Source organism: Rhagoletis pomonella, unplaced genomic scaffold (assembly GCF_013731165.1).
Source record: "Rhagoletis pomonella isolate Grant_MI unplaced genomic scaffold, Rhpom_1.0 Rhpom_scaffold_00013, whole genome shotgun sequence".
Lineage (NCBI taxonomy): Eukaryota > Metazoa > Arthropoda > Insecta > Diptera > Tephritidae > Rhagoletis > Rhagoletis pomonella.
Window position 1 is genome coordinate 8,481,513 of NW_023458567.1, and position 17,216 is coordinate 8,498,728.

Genomic DNA, 17,216 nt, shown 5'->3' on the forward strand with positions numbered 1-17,216 from the left:
TTATTTATTGTTTGGATGAAATTACACGTAGATGGATAGCGAATTTGTAGCATTAAATAAGTAAACGATGTAATTTTTTTTACCGCTACTTAGTTTTGAGAGCACGGATACAAATTTTTGTAGCCGGATAATGAATTAGAGGCATGAAATAGGTAAAGTCTGTAAAAATTGTTCACTAATAGTTAGTTTTGAGAGAGCGGATAAAAGTGTTTGTAAACGGATAGCAGTTTTTTAAGAAGCGTGATTTTATTTCCGGATAAAAATGTTCAAACATGATATAGTTTCGAGTACCCGGATAATAATTTACTTAGCAGGATAACGCAATTTTGAGTCTTTAATGTGTTAATTTTTAAGATACGATTGATGTCGCCTGACTTTTGAAAATACATACATACATAAATGAATAGTAAACCGGATAAGTGTTTCTTAGAAAAAAAAAAATACCGTAGCTTACCCATCTGCATTGAAGAATGCACCTCTACTAAATACAATACCACTAAGCCGCTGCTTTCTAAATGCCACAACACATATCCTCGCTACCTGAGCAACAAAATTCGGCAGCATTCGCTAACACGCCTTCATTATACCTATAATAAATACATACATATGTATGCATGAGCCTCCGTGTGTATGTGTGTGTAATCCCCGCATGCACGACGTCTCATACAAACAAATGTACCCATCCACACGGTCTTCAGTTTCTTTATACTAGTAGCTTCTATTGCCGAAATTTATTGAAGAAAAAAATTAGCAGTACAAAACGAAAGGTACAAAATTCTAACCTTGAATTATTTCTGATGCACTCACTGCAGCATCCATCCCAAATACGAATTTACTTATCCTGTTTCTATGCATATACATATGTACATATGTATGTATGTGCGGATCTTGTTTTTCGGTACGAATTTTTGAGCGCCGCCACAATCACGCATTTGACTGCTGTTTGAACACCTTTGCCGCTTTGTTGTTGTGATTGAGTTTTATTTTTTTTTTTGTATGTATGCATTTATGTTCGTACATATGTACTACATAATATTTTTTAATTTTAATTCTCATATTCGTTCATTTTTACGGCGCTTGGCTTGCACTGATTGCTGTCGTATGGCGGTGCTTTGACGCTCTTAGCCGTTGCGTTCATTTGTATGAATATTGTTTGCTAGTTCGTTAGAAATTTCCAAGAAATCTTAATGTCCTAAACACACACACAACCGCTTAAAATGGTGCATACAAATGAATATACCAAAGTGTGTGCGTGTGTGCGTAGTTGGTGTATATGTAGGTAAACTGGTCGTCCGTGCGCTTGCGTTATTAGCTGCTCCAAACGGGACTTGATTGCACTAAGTTACTGTACTCTGTTCAATCAGCCAGAGTTCTAGCAAGCATAACTACCTACTAAATATACATACGCACATACATATGTATGCACATGTGTACTTCAGCAGGATATGCGCACAAATGTGAGGGTTCGCATTTTTGAAGCTTGCCCTTGGGCATGAACGTAGAAACTCGCTAGAACACTAAGTTATTGGGCATTATCTTGAGTTTCGCCCGAAAAAAGATTCACGCGAAAATGTCTCATCCGCCCACAGTAAACAGAAGGCAACGAAAAGTGAAAAGTGAGCCGGTTCGGGGAAAATGAAACTCATGATAAGGCTGATTATCTATCGAAAGAATTTAAGTTCAAAAGTAGTTTTTCGAATGCGGAATTCATATGGCTTTATTCAAAGTTCTATATTGCCAGATAAGCAAATTTTTGCTATGATTGCGAAAATAAAAAAAGGAGTTTTTTTATTAGCTTAATGTAAAACGCAACACTTTTGTAGTGGAAAATAATTACAGCTATGTGGATAATTTAGCTGGAAATAAATTGTTTCTTAAGAAAATATTTAAACAAGTTTGGAAAATAACAAAAATGTGTTACAAGCGCGCCGGGAGTTCGGATAAAATTTTGCATTGCCGGATAAAACAGTTGAGGAGTTCAACATGTATAAAAATAAAGATTTTTTCACTAGAAAATTATTATACATACATAGTCGTGCGGATAAACTTTTACTTAGTCGGATAGAGTTTTTTGGTCTATAAAAATGTTTAAAAACGACATTGGTAAAGAACAAAAGCATTTTTCAACCTCTTCGAGCGTTCGGATTATATCTTATATTGACGGATAAAATATTTGTGGAGTGAACCATTAATAAAGTCAAGATTTTTTTCCTAGAAAATAATTACAGTCGTGCGGACAAACTTTTACTTAGTCGGGCAGAATTTTTCACTTAAGAAAATGTTGAAAAAAAATTTTGGAAAATATCAAAGGCATTTTTCAAGCTCGGATAAAAGATTTCTGCCCTATAAAATAATTAAAGTCGTGCGAATAAACACTTACTTAGTCGGATAAAATGTTGATAAACATGTTTGGAAAATAACAAAAGCATTTTTCAAGTTCGGTGGACGTTCGGATAAAATTTTACATTGTCGGATAGAAGATTTCTGAAGTGAGGCATATACAAAAATCAAGACTTTTACATTATGAAGTAATTAAAGTCATGTGAATAAACATTTACTTAGCCGGATAAAATTTTTTTTTCTTAATCAAGATTTTCATGCTATAGAATTAATAAATTCATGGGAATAAATCTTTGCTTAGCCGAATAAAATTGTTTTGTTAAGAAAATGTGGAAAATAATTTGAGAAACAGCACTTTCAAAGCTCTCCGTACGTTCGGATAACACTCTAATCAGATCAGTAAGAAACTTGATGCATGTAATATGAATGTAACAATTTTTCACTAGGAAATATCAAATAAATATGTATCGAGTTGTTGTAAATAGATCAAATTTGGTTTATTAAAATAATGGAAAAGGTGTTAAAAAATAGTTGAACTTGGAGTAAACAGAAAACAGCGGTCGGATAAAAATGTTCGTAAGCGAACGGAAGTTTTTTTCCTACAAACTGCAAATTAAAAAGTGCTTTAAAATCATATTTAATTATTTTCATAGTTCTTCGTTTGCACGGATAGAATTTTACGCTGTCGGATAAAAGTTTTGAGAACTAAAATGCCTGCAAACATACTGATTTGTCTCTGCGACTTAATTACAAATGCTTGGACAAAATTTTTCGTTTGCGGATAAAAGCTTTTTAGTAAAAAATTGCAAAACGGCATTATTTCTTGTGCTGGGGTAAAATTTTTCACTAACGTATTTCGGATTTTTCTATGGAAAATATCAATGCGTTCAAAGTGTAGTATGGGATCATTTTATGTAGTATCTTATGCCTGCTGAGCGTTACCTAAAACTTGGCGCGCATATTTTCAGAAATCTGCAGCTCCACCACTTTTACGCCTACTTGCACTCTACACACACACACACTTTACATACATATGCGCGTATGCGTCACCCGAGTGCAATGATGAGATCACTTTTATGTCACTTAACCTCTTCAGCATTAACCTCTTCAAATGAATGATCCTCGCACGTGCATATTATCTCTTAGCTCAAGTGCAGATGCATGCAGCTGGCGAAGGATTACAATGCCCATATAAATGAAGTCAACCGCTGATCGCGAACAGCCGGCAAAAGGCTGGCTAACCAATACACCGGCATAACTGGTGGACCGCTCACCCATTCGACGACTCGGCAATCGCACTCAAGTATATGCATACAAGTACAAGGCGTTTAGCGGGGGCTCCCAGCGCATACCTGTGCAAATAAATATTTTTAGGCTGGGTTTTAAAAACGGTAACAGACAAGTAACTAAAATTGGCAAAGAAGTACATAAGCCTAAAGGAGAATAGTGTGCAAACTCATAAACAAAACTGAAAAGGAAATGCGAATGCGAGTGCGAGTGCGACAACAGCAGAACAGCCGGCCGGCCGGCCGGCCGGTCGATCGGCAGGTATGTCAAATGTAGTAGCTTCAACGCAGCAGCACCAGTGAAACAGAAATCGAAACCGAGACCGAGACCGAGACCGAGAAAAATAGCCAAGCCAACACAAATGGCCGCATAACATTTTGTGGTGCGCTTGCTTTTTGCGCATACATTTGTGCTTTCTTTACTACTTTTTCCATTTTGTTGTTCGTTTGCGAAGGAAGTTCAATGGCCTCGCAAAAGTGACGATTAGGCTGTTTTGATAGCGTTTGCAGCGTCATCAGTGTCAGCGCTGTCCGCATTGTCGGCTATCGACTACCTTCATACATACATATGTACATATATGCCGGCAATTCCTTAATTTTTTGCGGGCCAACTGCATCAGTCAACAAACTGATCAAGCCAGCGCCGCCTGCCGCATTCTGCGTTTCTGTTTCGCGCAATGCAAAATGTAACAGAAGTTGTTGCACTTCCAAAACTCTGTTGCAGCAGCAGCGGCATTGTTGATAATTTGAAAACGATTAAACCGCTATAAATGCCCAAATTTTAGGGCAAAAGATCCACGCATGCGCGTAAACCATTTCTAACTGCCAGCAAATGGCGCACCAACTCCTGTAACCGGTAGTCACTAGCGTACGGGACGATTTAATCAGTCGATCTAGTCAAAAAGCCAAAGTATCTCTGACCTATTCACCTACTACACATCCATATGCAACTCTCCATCCGCATTAATCCGCGCCTGCTGTTGCAAATTGCACTTTTATCAGCGAAATACTTTCTTCCTTTTCCTGCTGGATTGCGCGGCGGAGGAGTGTTGCGTCCTACTTTCTTTGCAGCGAACGCACAGCCCTTTCTTCTTCATTAGCCGCAAAAGGGTTGTTGCAACTACATATGTACATAGCAAACGCAATCAGCCAGCTAGCTACCCAACCAGTTCATGCCATCGGAAAGTTCATTTCGCTGTGTTCCCATTTCTTTCGCACCGCACATCTGTCGTTTTTGCATTTCATTCGCTTTTAGTTATTTATTGTTTAACTTTTTTCATGTTGCGAGTGCAGCTTTCTTTCCATTGTGGAATGAGATTAAACGTTCGTGTTAACTTTTACGTGGGGATAACTTTTTGTATCCTTCAAGCCGACTGTACTTCTTACTAGTTACTTGAGAAAAGCAGACGAGTGGCGGGTTAAGGGGACTGGCTGGTCGACGACGGCAGAATTATAGAGCCCTCTGGCATGAGCTTAGTTTTGGGTTAGGCTAGAACTATGAACTATGTAAGCTTGAATCCATAGTATCAAGAACGAACCTCCTCCGGGCTGGTTAAAATTTACGATCCCAGACTTATATACAGTTTAAGGGAAAATGTTTAGCTGATTCCACCGAATTCAGTGTGATACATATTTACTCTCACTGCACTAGTTCTAGTCGGACAGTTTGCTACCAATACATCCACCACAATTTAGAGTTGGGGAGAGTAGATCCCTTGAATGTTTCAAGTCCCTCTCGGTTCCTATGATCTCTCTTTTCTCTTAAAGATCGTGTCTGGTTGCTCCACTGGCCTACTCAACCATCACGTAGTTTTCTGCAATATATAGAAAATACTCAAACAGGATCAAGAAAGAAGTCCGGCAGACGTCTGGATATCCGTAAGATGCAAGTTCAATTCCCGGTAGTCGGATTTTAATTTAGAGAATCAAAACGTCTCAATTTAAATCCTTAACTAGAGAAAGATAAGGACTGGCATGAGAGTAAGAATGAAGAATACCATGGGGATTTAGACTCACTACTGGACATTCCACCCATAGACCTACGACTCATGGCGTCTAACAGGCTTCGAACGACTTCCAAAATTCACGCCACAATCCTCTTGACTATCAGGTCACGGAAACTGATTTTAAGCGAAACTTTGATGTCCATTTTCCCGACAGAAGTGACTGGGAATTTAGTATAGCTCTCAGCAATGCTGAAATACCTATTTTCGCGGACGGCTCCAAAATGATTATCGGACTAGGATTATTTCTGAGAGCATCCTATAGACTCCCAGATCATTGCACTGTTTTTCAGGCTGAGATATATGCAATCGACATGGCGGCAAGGCTGGTGAGCATGATCGACCTAACTCCATCTAAACTTGTCTTCGTTGCTGACAGTCGGGCAGTTATGAAAGCCTTAGGGTCAGCCACGACTAACTCGATATGGGTGGAATAATGCCGAAGATCCCTAAAAGCTCTACAACAACATATAATCAATGCTTACCGTGTACCGGGGTATAGTGGTATACCGGGAAATGAGGAAACAGACGAATGTGTTGGCGATTTCTGTCTGTAGAAGTGGAGAGAGTGACCAGGGCAGCCACCAGCAGTAGGTGGGAAAATCTGCACACAGTTCTCCAAAAAGGCGAATTATTGAACACCCTATCAATAAGTATATTTCGTCATCTTAAAAAATCAAGGAAAGTTAGTGGCAGGCAAAAGGCAGGTGTAGGCAGCTGTATGATAAGGAGGTCCAAGATCGGGTTATGTAGGTTTTTTGGCTATGAAAATGACCATGGAATGCTAAATAAAGATGGAGATAAAGTGAGGTTTTGATAAAAATCGAAGGGATTAAGGTCCACTTATATGCAAGGAGTTTTTTTTTTTGTGTACCTACTAAGCGCAGATTATCACTCAATTAAGCTACCATTTGGCAGCTTTTACAACTGCTTATCTTGTACAAACATTATTCCAGGCAATAGTCATGCTTTCGCACATAATTTCTGCCACTTTCATCACGGCTCGCCCACACTTGCGAATGCCTATGCGTGAAACTGATAAGCGCGATTGACAACAACACACTCGATTGCCGTTGACGGGCCGCACTACCTGACCGCGCTGCCCAACGCCATATTGACACAGTGGGTGGGCGGGTTAATCGAGAAATGTTGCTGATAAAGAAAACTGCAATCACTGAAGTAACGCAAATGTAACGTAAAGGAAAATGAGTTCATATAAAGTGATGAAATAAATTTTAGAAGTTCGTTAGCTCGCAGTGTGCTTATATGTATGTATGTATACATATCTATACATACATATGTACAGACCACGGGCGAAAAGTGTAGATAAGAAATATATGTATGTGCATATTTCTATAATTACCAACAACAGCAATCAATTATAAAACAAAGTGGTGAGAGCAAATAGCTTAAAACGTCTGGAAGACTTACCGCCTAACTAAAAGTCAACTGCGGAAGTAGGTACGTTTCCTGTTTTTAAGGTTGTAATTCCGAATTTTTATCAATTAGGTATTATAATTCTTTTTTTTTTTTTGTTACAACATACCACAAAAAGTACCAAGCTAGCAACAACAAGCTATGGCTATTGATATGCCGTATACTATACGCATACGAAAAAATTTAAGCTTCAGCAGTATTTGTCATACAAGCACCGAAAAAAGCCAATATTTTATTGTGAAAAAATATGAAAAAAAAAATCAAAAGCTCCTCTATGTCACTCTTTCAGCTAATCTGCTTGAGGGCCGCTCACATGCAGCCCACAAATATACCGGCCGGCTATCTAACTAAACAGCTAGCCAGCAAGGCAGGCAAGTAAACTAACAGTCAGCCAGCTGTGCGAGCGAGCATTTGCAAAAAAAATAGCAATAAACAAAAGAAAAAATATTAAATAAAAACAAAAAAATTCAATCATATAACTCGCTCCGTTTGCGAAGAGCACACGCTATACTGTAGGGGGAATACAGCAAGCGATCGCGCCAGCTGAATAGCGTAATAAAGAGTTAGTAGGAGTAGAGGGGCAATTAAAAAGGAGGAGCGTATAAGAGTTGGTAACAGCGCGCGCTGAATAGCATTCAAAATAGCGGCGAGCTGCATTGCTGAATAAAGAGTGACGGCCTTAGCGCTCCTCCGCTATGTGTTTCCGCTCTCAGACTCTCAAATGAAAACACATAGCAACAACAAACTGCAGCAAATGTTTTGTCGAATGACAAAAGATAACAATAACACAGGCATACTAGAGTAGCTGCACATACAATGTACCTTTTTGAAGATGTAGTAGGTGCGCTTTACTTACGAGTCGTCGATATTGTGTTGTGGGTAGAGAGAGCGGCGCCTACACCGCTTGCTTAGTGTATTGGTGAGCAAGTGCAGCTGTGGTGCCGGTGGCGGCGGCGGCGGCGGCGGATGCGGACTGGTAAAGCGTTGACTTCGCTGACGTCGCAGCGCATTGGCCAATTTGCGAATTTTTATCAGCGTCGCCGCGGCCAAGTGTGCTTTGATGGATTGGTTGCTGTGGGCTGGGGAGGAGAACGCACAGTGGTATGTTATGGGGCGAGACAAGTGAAAAAAATAAATCGAGGGAAAAGATTTCTTTTGGAAAAAAGAAACTACAATTTTTAATAGTATTTAAACGAATAAAACGAAATTCATTTAGTGTAAGAAATTTTGAGATCCAAGCATAACATGTCATTCAAAGTACTTAAAATTTAACATCTTTACTAATTTTCGCAAGAATATCTCAAATGAGTAGCTTTTACAATGGAAAAGTACCACAAAATGGCTCCGCTTTAACCCTCAAGTGCCAAGTTTACTTAAAAAAAAAAAAAAATTTACAACAAAAAATAAAAAATTAAACCAACTTTTATTTCTTATCAATGCGATACCTTTTCAATAAGACAATAGCGCGTTCATTTTAAACCAGTAATAACCAAAACATATCCCGCGGGATATAAAGCTTTTACTTCTGCGCATCCATATAAAATCCATTGAAAGTTTTAGAAAGCTTCCGCCGCGGCATACGTTTTGGTAAAAAATCTCTTTGATCGTAGCTATTTTCAACACTTTCTTTTGGGTTGTTTAAGCTATCGCCCAACACAAGGCATCGACAATCTTTGGAGATTTAACCTTTTTAATGAAACCATCTGCCAAACAAAGGTGGTGTAAAATAGTGAACCCATCCATTTGTGCGATTAAAAAAAAGACTCAGACATACATATCTAGCGAACTTTTGGGGAAACATTTTTCACACTAAGCTTTGGAAGTCCAAAAGACTTTAGAAACATAAAAGAGTGGATGCAGAAGTCTGAAGCACAAAAATGTAAATTTTTTCACTAGTAAATGAGGGTTTTGTTTCAGTGCAGCTAGGTTTTGTAAGAAGCTTACGGAAGGCGAGGATGGACTGTGAGATGCCTAGTTTGCAAAGGAAGTTTTTATTTCAATTCAGCTAGAATTTATAAAAGGCTTATAAAAGACGTTGGGATGTCAAGCGCGGAAAGATTTGTTTATTTCAGTTCAGCTGGGTTTTGTGAGTAAATCTTAGCATCCAAATAAATATAATTGGGCCACGATGCATTAAATGATTGCTGAATAGTCATATCGGATGTGCCACTAGAGCAGTGAGGCTCAAAAACAGCGCCCGCGGGTGGAACTCTTCAATGCTCTCTTTAGTTTTTATATGAACGCGCACAGAGAAAAAGCTTCCTCTGGGCAACACTACACTAGTGGCCTGTTGCTACTGCTAACTTACGAGCTGAAGTTATCAACTCCCACAAAGCTTAGCTCGAACTCTGGCTGGAGAACCAAGCAAAGGAGTTCCAGAGGATAACTTTAAATTAATCTTGGTGACTAATCGACTTTATTGAAGGAAAATTATATCAATAGACATTCATTATCTGGCTGTACTGCGTTCTTTGTTAGCTTAGGGAAGGCTGTGAAAGCGGATTAAGTTGATATTAACTGATCTTTCAAGTAAAAAAAACTACATTTTTGTTCGTATTTATGTATTAATGAGGCCGCTTTCGGTTAGAGTTTTCGACATGAAGCCACTAGGAGCATGTGTGAGCATCTGCACCTTCAAAATTCCAAGGAAAGTGAAGAAATTTTTATATAAAAGAAAATTTTGAAGTTAAAGTCAGTATAAAATTGAATCGATAGGTTTCATATATCATATCTCGAAGAAACCCCGGCTAAAAAGTCGTTTATGATAACCGTTTACGATTCGTTTTCGAGTACTTTTTCGCTTGAAATTGTCGAGCGTCTACGAACAGTCGTAAACGGATAGAAAAAGTATTCGTATGCGAATATTATATATTGTAAAATATTGTGGTTAAAGAAAAATTTCCAACCGAATGAAAATTTTTTCTTGTGCTGACAAATTACTACAAGCCTCTTTCTTTTACTTTTTTTTTGTTTTATCGTTTACGAGCCTTTCTCTAACTTTTCACCGCTCGAGAATCCCTCGTAAAACATAATTTTCGTAAAATGTTCGTTTCCTTGCTGGCTGGGATTCCACTTGAACTACTTCTGTTTCATTAGCTTGATTGTTCGGCTGGGCTTGGGGCCTACCACCTGATAGCGAGCTCCTGTGAATAGACAAAAAATGGCTCAAGCAGCAGTAGTACTCGTTTCAAGTGTGCTACTTTCCTTCCAACCGTTAAGCAAACAGGCATTTCACTTATATAAAAATAAAAGCGTATTAGAAGAAACCGTCGTCTAAGTCGATTCGCCAGGAGTAGAAGAAAATTAATAAAAAAACAGATACTTTTACACCTTCGTTACAAATCCAACGGCAACCTTTCAAATGCTCTCCAATCTATAGTTCTCTTGCTCCATGAGAAATGCGCCGCTTTCTTAATTACTTCATTAAAAAAGCAACACACCGGAAAAAAATCAAAATAAATGTAAAAACAAAACAGCACGAAATGTGTTAGCGTATACGTCACATAAATAGAACACTTGTTTCCCAGACCAATGACCTATTTTTTCTGTTATGCTTTACACTACACTGTTGTTTCGTTTTTTTCTCTCTTTTTGTTTTTAAACACTTCCCTTATACGCGCCGCTACACTGTGCCAACAACGCCAACCAGACGCCAATGACGCAGCCAGCGGCTACGACTTGTTTCACACTTCACTGTGACGGTGGTCTGGCGTAGCGTTTATTTGTTTTGCCGCGCGCGCTTCTTAGCCAAGCCGTTGCGCGGCGAGCGTTTGCACTAACAATAATAAATGGACTGGAGTTGAGGGCGCAAAAAACGCTGTTGCGAGCAGCGCTGCCGCTGAGACCACTATTGCGCCGGCCGCTGGCATCGCAACGTCAAATTGCAAATAAATTGGCGAACAGGCCACAAAGTATTTTGTTGCTTGTCAATGCCGCTGCCTGCGGTGAACGTGTGCGTGAGTAGGTGCAATATCTGTTCGCATGTGTGTGTGTGGTTAGGCGCCGCCAACACCAACACCACCGCCAACCGTCTATCCCTCCATCTTTCCGTCCGTGCGTCCGGCCATAAACGTCTCAGAGCGAACCTGCGGATGTACGCTGGCCGGACAAGGCAAGCGAGCGAGCAAGCGAGCGGCTTTTTCAATTTAGTTTAGTTTAGTACGTCACGTTTTGCGGTCGGTCGTAGCGGAAGAACGCAAACTTCTGAACTCGTATCAAAAAGTGCCTATATACCGAGCAACAACTGCAACACACACAGCGCAGTAGTGTTAAAAAGAACAACAAGAAAAGAAAAACCGAAAGTAAAGAAAAGAAAGAAAGACCAAATAGCAGTAGCAAGCAACATTGAGTAGTCACAGGCAAAAACAATAAAACAGCAAAAAAGAAAACGAAAGGAAAGAAATGAAAATGAAATAACCAACAAAAATTGCGCTTTAAATTAGCACTACACTAACAGCAACTATAGCAAAAAACAGCTATATATAATACAAATAAAAGTAGCATAAATATTGCAATAAAGTGTAAAAAATACAACGCGCGAGCAACGCAAAAAGTGCGAGTTTAGCAAAAAAAAAATTACACTTACATAGCTAGAACTGAAAAAAGTTTAAAATTCGCACAGTGCGCTACAGCAGTTGTGCTGTGCTGTGAAGCTTTTGCGGGAGAGCACAGAAGAAAAAATAAAATTAAAAATACAATTAAAGAGATAATTCCAAAAAATATATGTACATATAAATAAACAAGGAAAATTCCAACTGTGTAACAAATATTGCATAAAAGGTGTTTTGGAAAATGTGATTTTTATGGCCCAAATTTTTTCGTTTTTTTTTTGTAAATACTTTAATTTTGTGAATGCAGTAATTACGTGGTTAGAATCTTTTTATTTAAAATGTTCATGCTTGCCGACAGCGTGTAGTAGCGCAATTACTGAAAAAAGAACCTGGTAAAGTACCTATCTAGATAAACGATAATCAAATTAAAATGTTATGTATGTATGTGTGCACATAAAAGTATTGCAAATTCAGCGCTAAAAGCGTATGAAAAATACAGAAAAGTTAGTAATGGGCAAGTGGTAGGGGAAAAGGGAAGCGAGCAGCTACGCTGGCAGTGGTGGTTAGCGTCAAAGCGGTAGCAGTGGTGCGGTGGCAGCGGTGGCAGCGGCGAACAGCGACTGCGACAACGAAATGGAAAAGAAACGAAATTTATAGGATTTTTTTTAAGTTGCTTTGCAAAAAAGCAAGCAAAGCAAATAGGCACGCAAAAATAATTGAAATGAAGGCAGAGAAAAAAATGTATTAAAGTAAATACCTAAACGGCAACAAATATTTGCGAAAAAACGAAGAAAATTTAAAAGAAAAACTATATATAAAAATGACGGTAAAGATTTAAATAGATTTAAAGCAAAAAATTCATAAAGAATTACTAGAAAAGATAAAATAACAAAATCAAAAATAGCAATAAAAAAATTGCCGCAAAATAAATCAAAAAAATATAATAATAAAACAAATTGTATATTAAGAGCTAACGGTAAAAATTGTAGAGCTAAAACTGCACGAAGGCAGACGCAAGTAATAAGGCAAACAAAACTTAAAAGAAACGACGAAAAATCTAAGAAAAAAAATTAATTCAACATTTTTTCAATTATCATAAATTAAAAAAAAAGATATAAATAAAACAAAACCAAATTAATAAAATAAGAAAAGCTTTAATGTTATTAAAGCAACAACAAAAGAACAAAACAGTAATGGTAAAAATTACAAGGGGAAAAAGTCATACAAAATGTTTAGAAGTAATAACGCACACAAACCTTACAGAAAACAATAAAAAATAAATATAAAATAAATGAAAACCAAATTTTTTAAATTAGTGGTAAAAAAAGTTAAAATAAAAAATTTAATTAAAGTACTAGGTATATTTTTTGCATTAAAAAGCTATTTTAAGCGTAAAAAATCCAAAAGTTAAAAACAAAAACATTTGAAATGCGACCAAACAATATTTTTTTAGTTAAAATTAATTCAATTGTAAACACAATAAAAAACAATATTTCCTACAAACTTATGGCCTTATTCATACAAAATAAAATAGATTTATAGAGTTCTATAAAGTGAGATTTTCATACAAATTTTCGATTTATAAAGCAGTTAAGGTCTTCCTTATTTTTTATGAATTTGGGTGTTAAAGTTAAAAAATCTAAAAAAAATATACTATGGTGCCTACAAAAATTGCAAAAAATAAAAACAAGTTTTGAGATCTCGTTGCCATAAATTTTCTAATAAAGAAATTTAAGACTAGTAAACAAAAATGTGAAATTTTTTAAGCTCTGAAAAAATTACAGAAAAGGCAATGAAAGAATAATAGTTAAAAATTAAGAACGTCAGCACAGCAGCAACAATTGTCGCGTAAATAAATTTAAAGACAACAACGCGTCAACGACGTAAGCGACAGCACCGCCGCGCGTACGATTAGCGACGCCGCAGACTACCAAGCGCAGCGCGGCATAGGCAGACTATGATCAGTGTTGCCAAACATGCACTTTTCCTACCGAAACTGCTAGGTTTTTTTCCATTTGGTAGGTTGGTAGGCTAAGTTGGATTTTGGTAGGTTCCGCGACAATAATAGTTATTTGCGAAAAATATAAAATATATATATTCAAACGTTTTAGAAACCTTGCTTATATGTACATCAAGGTATATACTTTATACATACATATATATGTACCTATGTACATATATGTCCTGAAAATTGGTGTGCTGAAAATGGCTTGTCAGTAACCTCACTGAAGTCCACCATTGTCCACCTGACAGAGACTTCATGGTTAGACTTGGCGAATATAACGAAAACTAACCTGTTAGTCTTTCAATACTTTAGTAAGACCCCTTTGTCGCATATGTGGCACTGGCCTGATGGCTAAAAGCTAAGCAAGTAAAGGCGAGATATGGGGGCACCTGTCCAACGAATGCCCTTTATGTCATTATAGGCATTCCTTCTTTGTCCATTCTGTTTGAAAAAGAGGCCTACTGGAGCACCCTACGACTGCCCAATATAATCAGCAAGAAAGTTGGAGATCTTCTGGGTCATTCTAAAGACAGGTTCTAAAGGCATTCCAGGATAATCCCGAGTTATCCTTCTACAAACCCCAAAAAGGTCAGAATTCCTGAAAAGGACTGCTGAGAAGTGATAACAACTGTGATTGATGAAGGTGAACGACGAGAAATAAATCAATAAATAAATATAATGACGGATAGTCAGACATGTCAAACATGTTTAAAACGTCATCAGGCTTGTGGACAGCTGTAAAACTATTTCGCACCACTTGGAGGCCCACAATAGCGTAATGCTGTGGGGTGGGTTCCGGGACATAAAGGATTTGAAAGCAACGAAAGAACTGACTGTCTCCAAGGCCTGTAGCTTAAATGCGCTTGCATGGTCCATAGCCTTTCGTGAGCTGGTGGAAAATGCCCACGTATCATAAATGCAGAAACCATTTAAAAACTTCAAAAATTTTTGGTAGGATTTGGTTGCTCTTGGTAGGAAATTTTGGTAGGAAAAATGTGTTCATGGCAACACCGACTATGATACAAAAATACCCAGCAGCAGCCCCAGTACCGTTAGCTTGCTTCTACGTACGTATATGCATACATATGTATATGTACTAAAAGCGCTTTTTACTTGTAGCCTTACGAGTGAGTGTGTGTTGATCGGTCTCTCGCCGAATACTAGGCATTTTCGCATCGTTGGTTCGTTCGCACGCTGCCTCGCTTGCTTGCTCTAAATATGTATGCTTGCAAAAGCAACCGTGCGCTGCGACGTTAACTTCGACGCATACGCAGCGCGCCGTTAATTAACCAATATGCATATTTTTGTTGCAGTATCGCTACCATTTTTGTGATTATCAAGCGAAGAAAATACAAAAAAGTGCAAGCGAAAAGCGATATTTTGCTTGCTGAAAGCCCTCAAAAGCTTAAAAAATAATAATATCCCACTGCTGAATTTGGCGAGCACATTCATAAATAGATACTTAATTCAACATTTTTGTCAGTCTATGGGATTGTCTGCCATCCGCCGCTGCAATGTCATTAGCTTGCGCGTCGCTATACACCTTTTTTTTGCCTACTGGGATTGCAGCTGAGGCGTTACAACGTCATTACCGATGGCGCCACGATTTCGATTTTGCCAACGGCACCACACAGCCAACGTACAGCCACTCGCCGCCGCTATCATCGCTGTATTCTTTATCGTTTTTTTTTTTTAATGAAACAAACCAACAAACACTCGCAAATTTTTTGTAAGCGTAATTTTTCGTGATATTTTAAATTATGTGTAGCGCAAATTTGTATGCGTTTTGGATGTGTGTGCGTGCGCGCGCATCGTAACCGCAATCACAAGCTGTCACAAAAAAACGCATGGAGCAACAAGTAGAAATCGTAGAAGGAGGTGTCATTATGCGTTTCCTGTGCTTTAGATTTCTTTGTTGATCAGTCGCTAGCAGCGTGCATAGATGCGCGGCTGTTACACTCGCTTTTTCCACAAAATAAAAAGATTTGCTGCTTTCTGCTTCCTCTCCGATTCCTACCGATAAGCGCATTGCTATTTTTCTTGTACAAAAGCTTCTGAAATTATTTTGCACAGACCGTCGCTCTCATTGCAGGAGTCCCCAACGCCTACATCAGCGTCAATGGCCGCAAACGCTTTAATCATAAGGTTGGCGTTTGCCGATAGTACACCACAATTGCCCCACGTTCAAATGACATGCACGAGTACATTAGAAAATTGCATTTTCCTGGAATCACTAACCTATAATTCATAAATACATCACATATTTATACGAAAAGTATTACATATGTATGTACAGTACCTGTAAACCTAATGCAGACTACACACGCTCTGACACACAGATTATTCATTCTCACCACTTCACCATCGCCAACATAGTGGCAGCCGGCTAACTGCCCACACATTCGCTGAAATGCTGTTCGCGCGCCGATGCTACCCCTTGGCAAAACCTGCCGGCACCCATTACTCACTCGTTCATTTCGATATGCAACAGTTAGTAGTATGTAGCATAAAATTCAATAGAATACCAAAAGTATACGTACCTATCTATGTGTCTTTTTTTATATATGTATGTATATTTGCTTGGCCATTAAGTCGTCTATACTCCGGCGGCAACACCACGACCACCAATCGCCTCTGCTGCCACCCCTCATAGTCATTTGCAATGCCGTGAATTGCATAATTGCAATACATGTTCGTCTGTCTACGTCTCTAGCCGCACCTACTGCATTCTGTTTTTGCCACTCTGCCACTGCTACCATCAGCGACAATTCACCACCTATGTAGTGGCTGACCTACTTTTCGCTAATACTATGGCCATGTCGTTTTTAGCTACTCGCAGTGCTGCCACTCGTGACAATTTTTGTTTGCTAAAAGCGCGAATTGAACGGAAAAAAATTTCAAATAGAGCTGAAAAAGAGACGAAAGGATAATGGACAGTTTAAGAAGCAATTTAGTGTTCCGGGCAATCGGAAGCACTAAAAGTTATTCTCAACCTGAGTACGATTATCATACATGAACTGCGCTGTCAGTGAAGGAGGGAGAATACTCCCCCCAGGAAAGAACCTGCCGCCCTCCTGTAATTTGGATGATAGCGAGGAAAGTGTCCATTATTTTCTGTCAATGTGAAGAAGGTCCGCAACCGCAAGCCAAGTGAATAAATAGCAAACGGACCTAACAAGGCATTATTGTAGCCGCTACAACAACAACAACAATCAGCATTATTCTTTAAAGCAACTCAACTTGATTCTAATCTCAGTACAGAGCTTCACCCAAGCGAAATTTAGAAGCTAAAGCAATTTATCTGGTGACTTATTTCATTGCATGTCCATGCCTAAACAGCAGATGCGCGCAATTCTCAACCAGTATATAAAATAATTTATTACAGACATTCTCCACTAATGCCCACCACAAACTATTGAGGATGTTTATATTTTATTTAAGAGCGTGTTACTTTTACTTTCTCTTCGAGGATAAACTGACATATTATATAGTTTTCGAGGAACTTACTTAGTGGCATTTTCAACTTTCTTCCTTTGATACCATGGCTGGGTTTCTCCAACTCAACTTAACTTAGTTTAGCCATTTTGAGGACTAA

General features: G+C 38.5%; 1 protein-coding gene across 5 annotated transcripts in view; it reads left to right on the forward strand.

Moving 5' to 3' along the window:
* LOC118748719 (insulin-like growth factor 2 mRNA-binding protein 1) overlaps nt 1–17,216 on the forward strand; it is a 69,734-nt gene that overhangs the window by 15,975 nt on the left and 36,543 nt on the right. For 3 of the 5 annotated variants that reach the window (XM_036483367.1, XM_036483370.1, XM_036483368.1), the window contains exon 1: nt 11,234–11,845. The exons of the other annotated variants lie outside the window; for them this stretch is intronic. The gene's annotated coding sequence lies outside the window, so the exon portion shown is untranslated. Of the gene's footprint in view, nt 1–11,233; nt 11,846–17,216 lie in introns of those variants that run through there. 5 annotated transcript variants of the gene reach the window in all.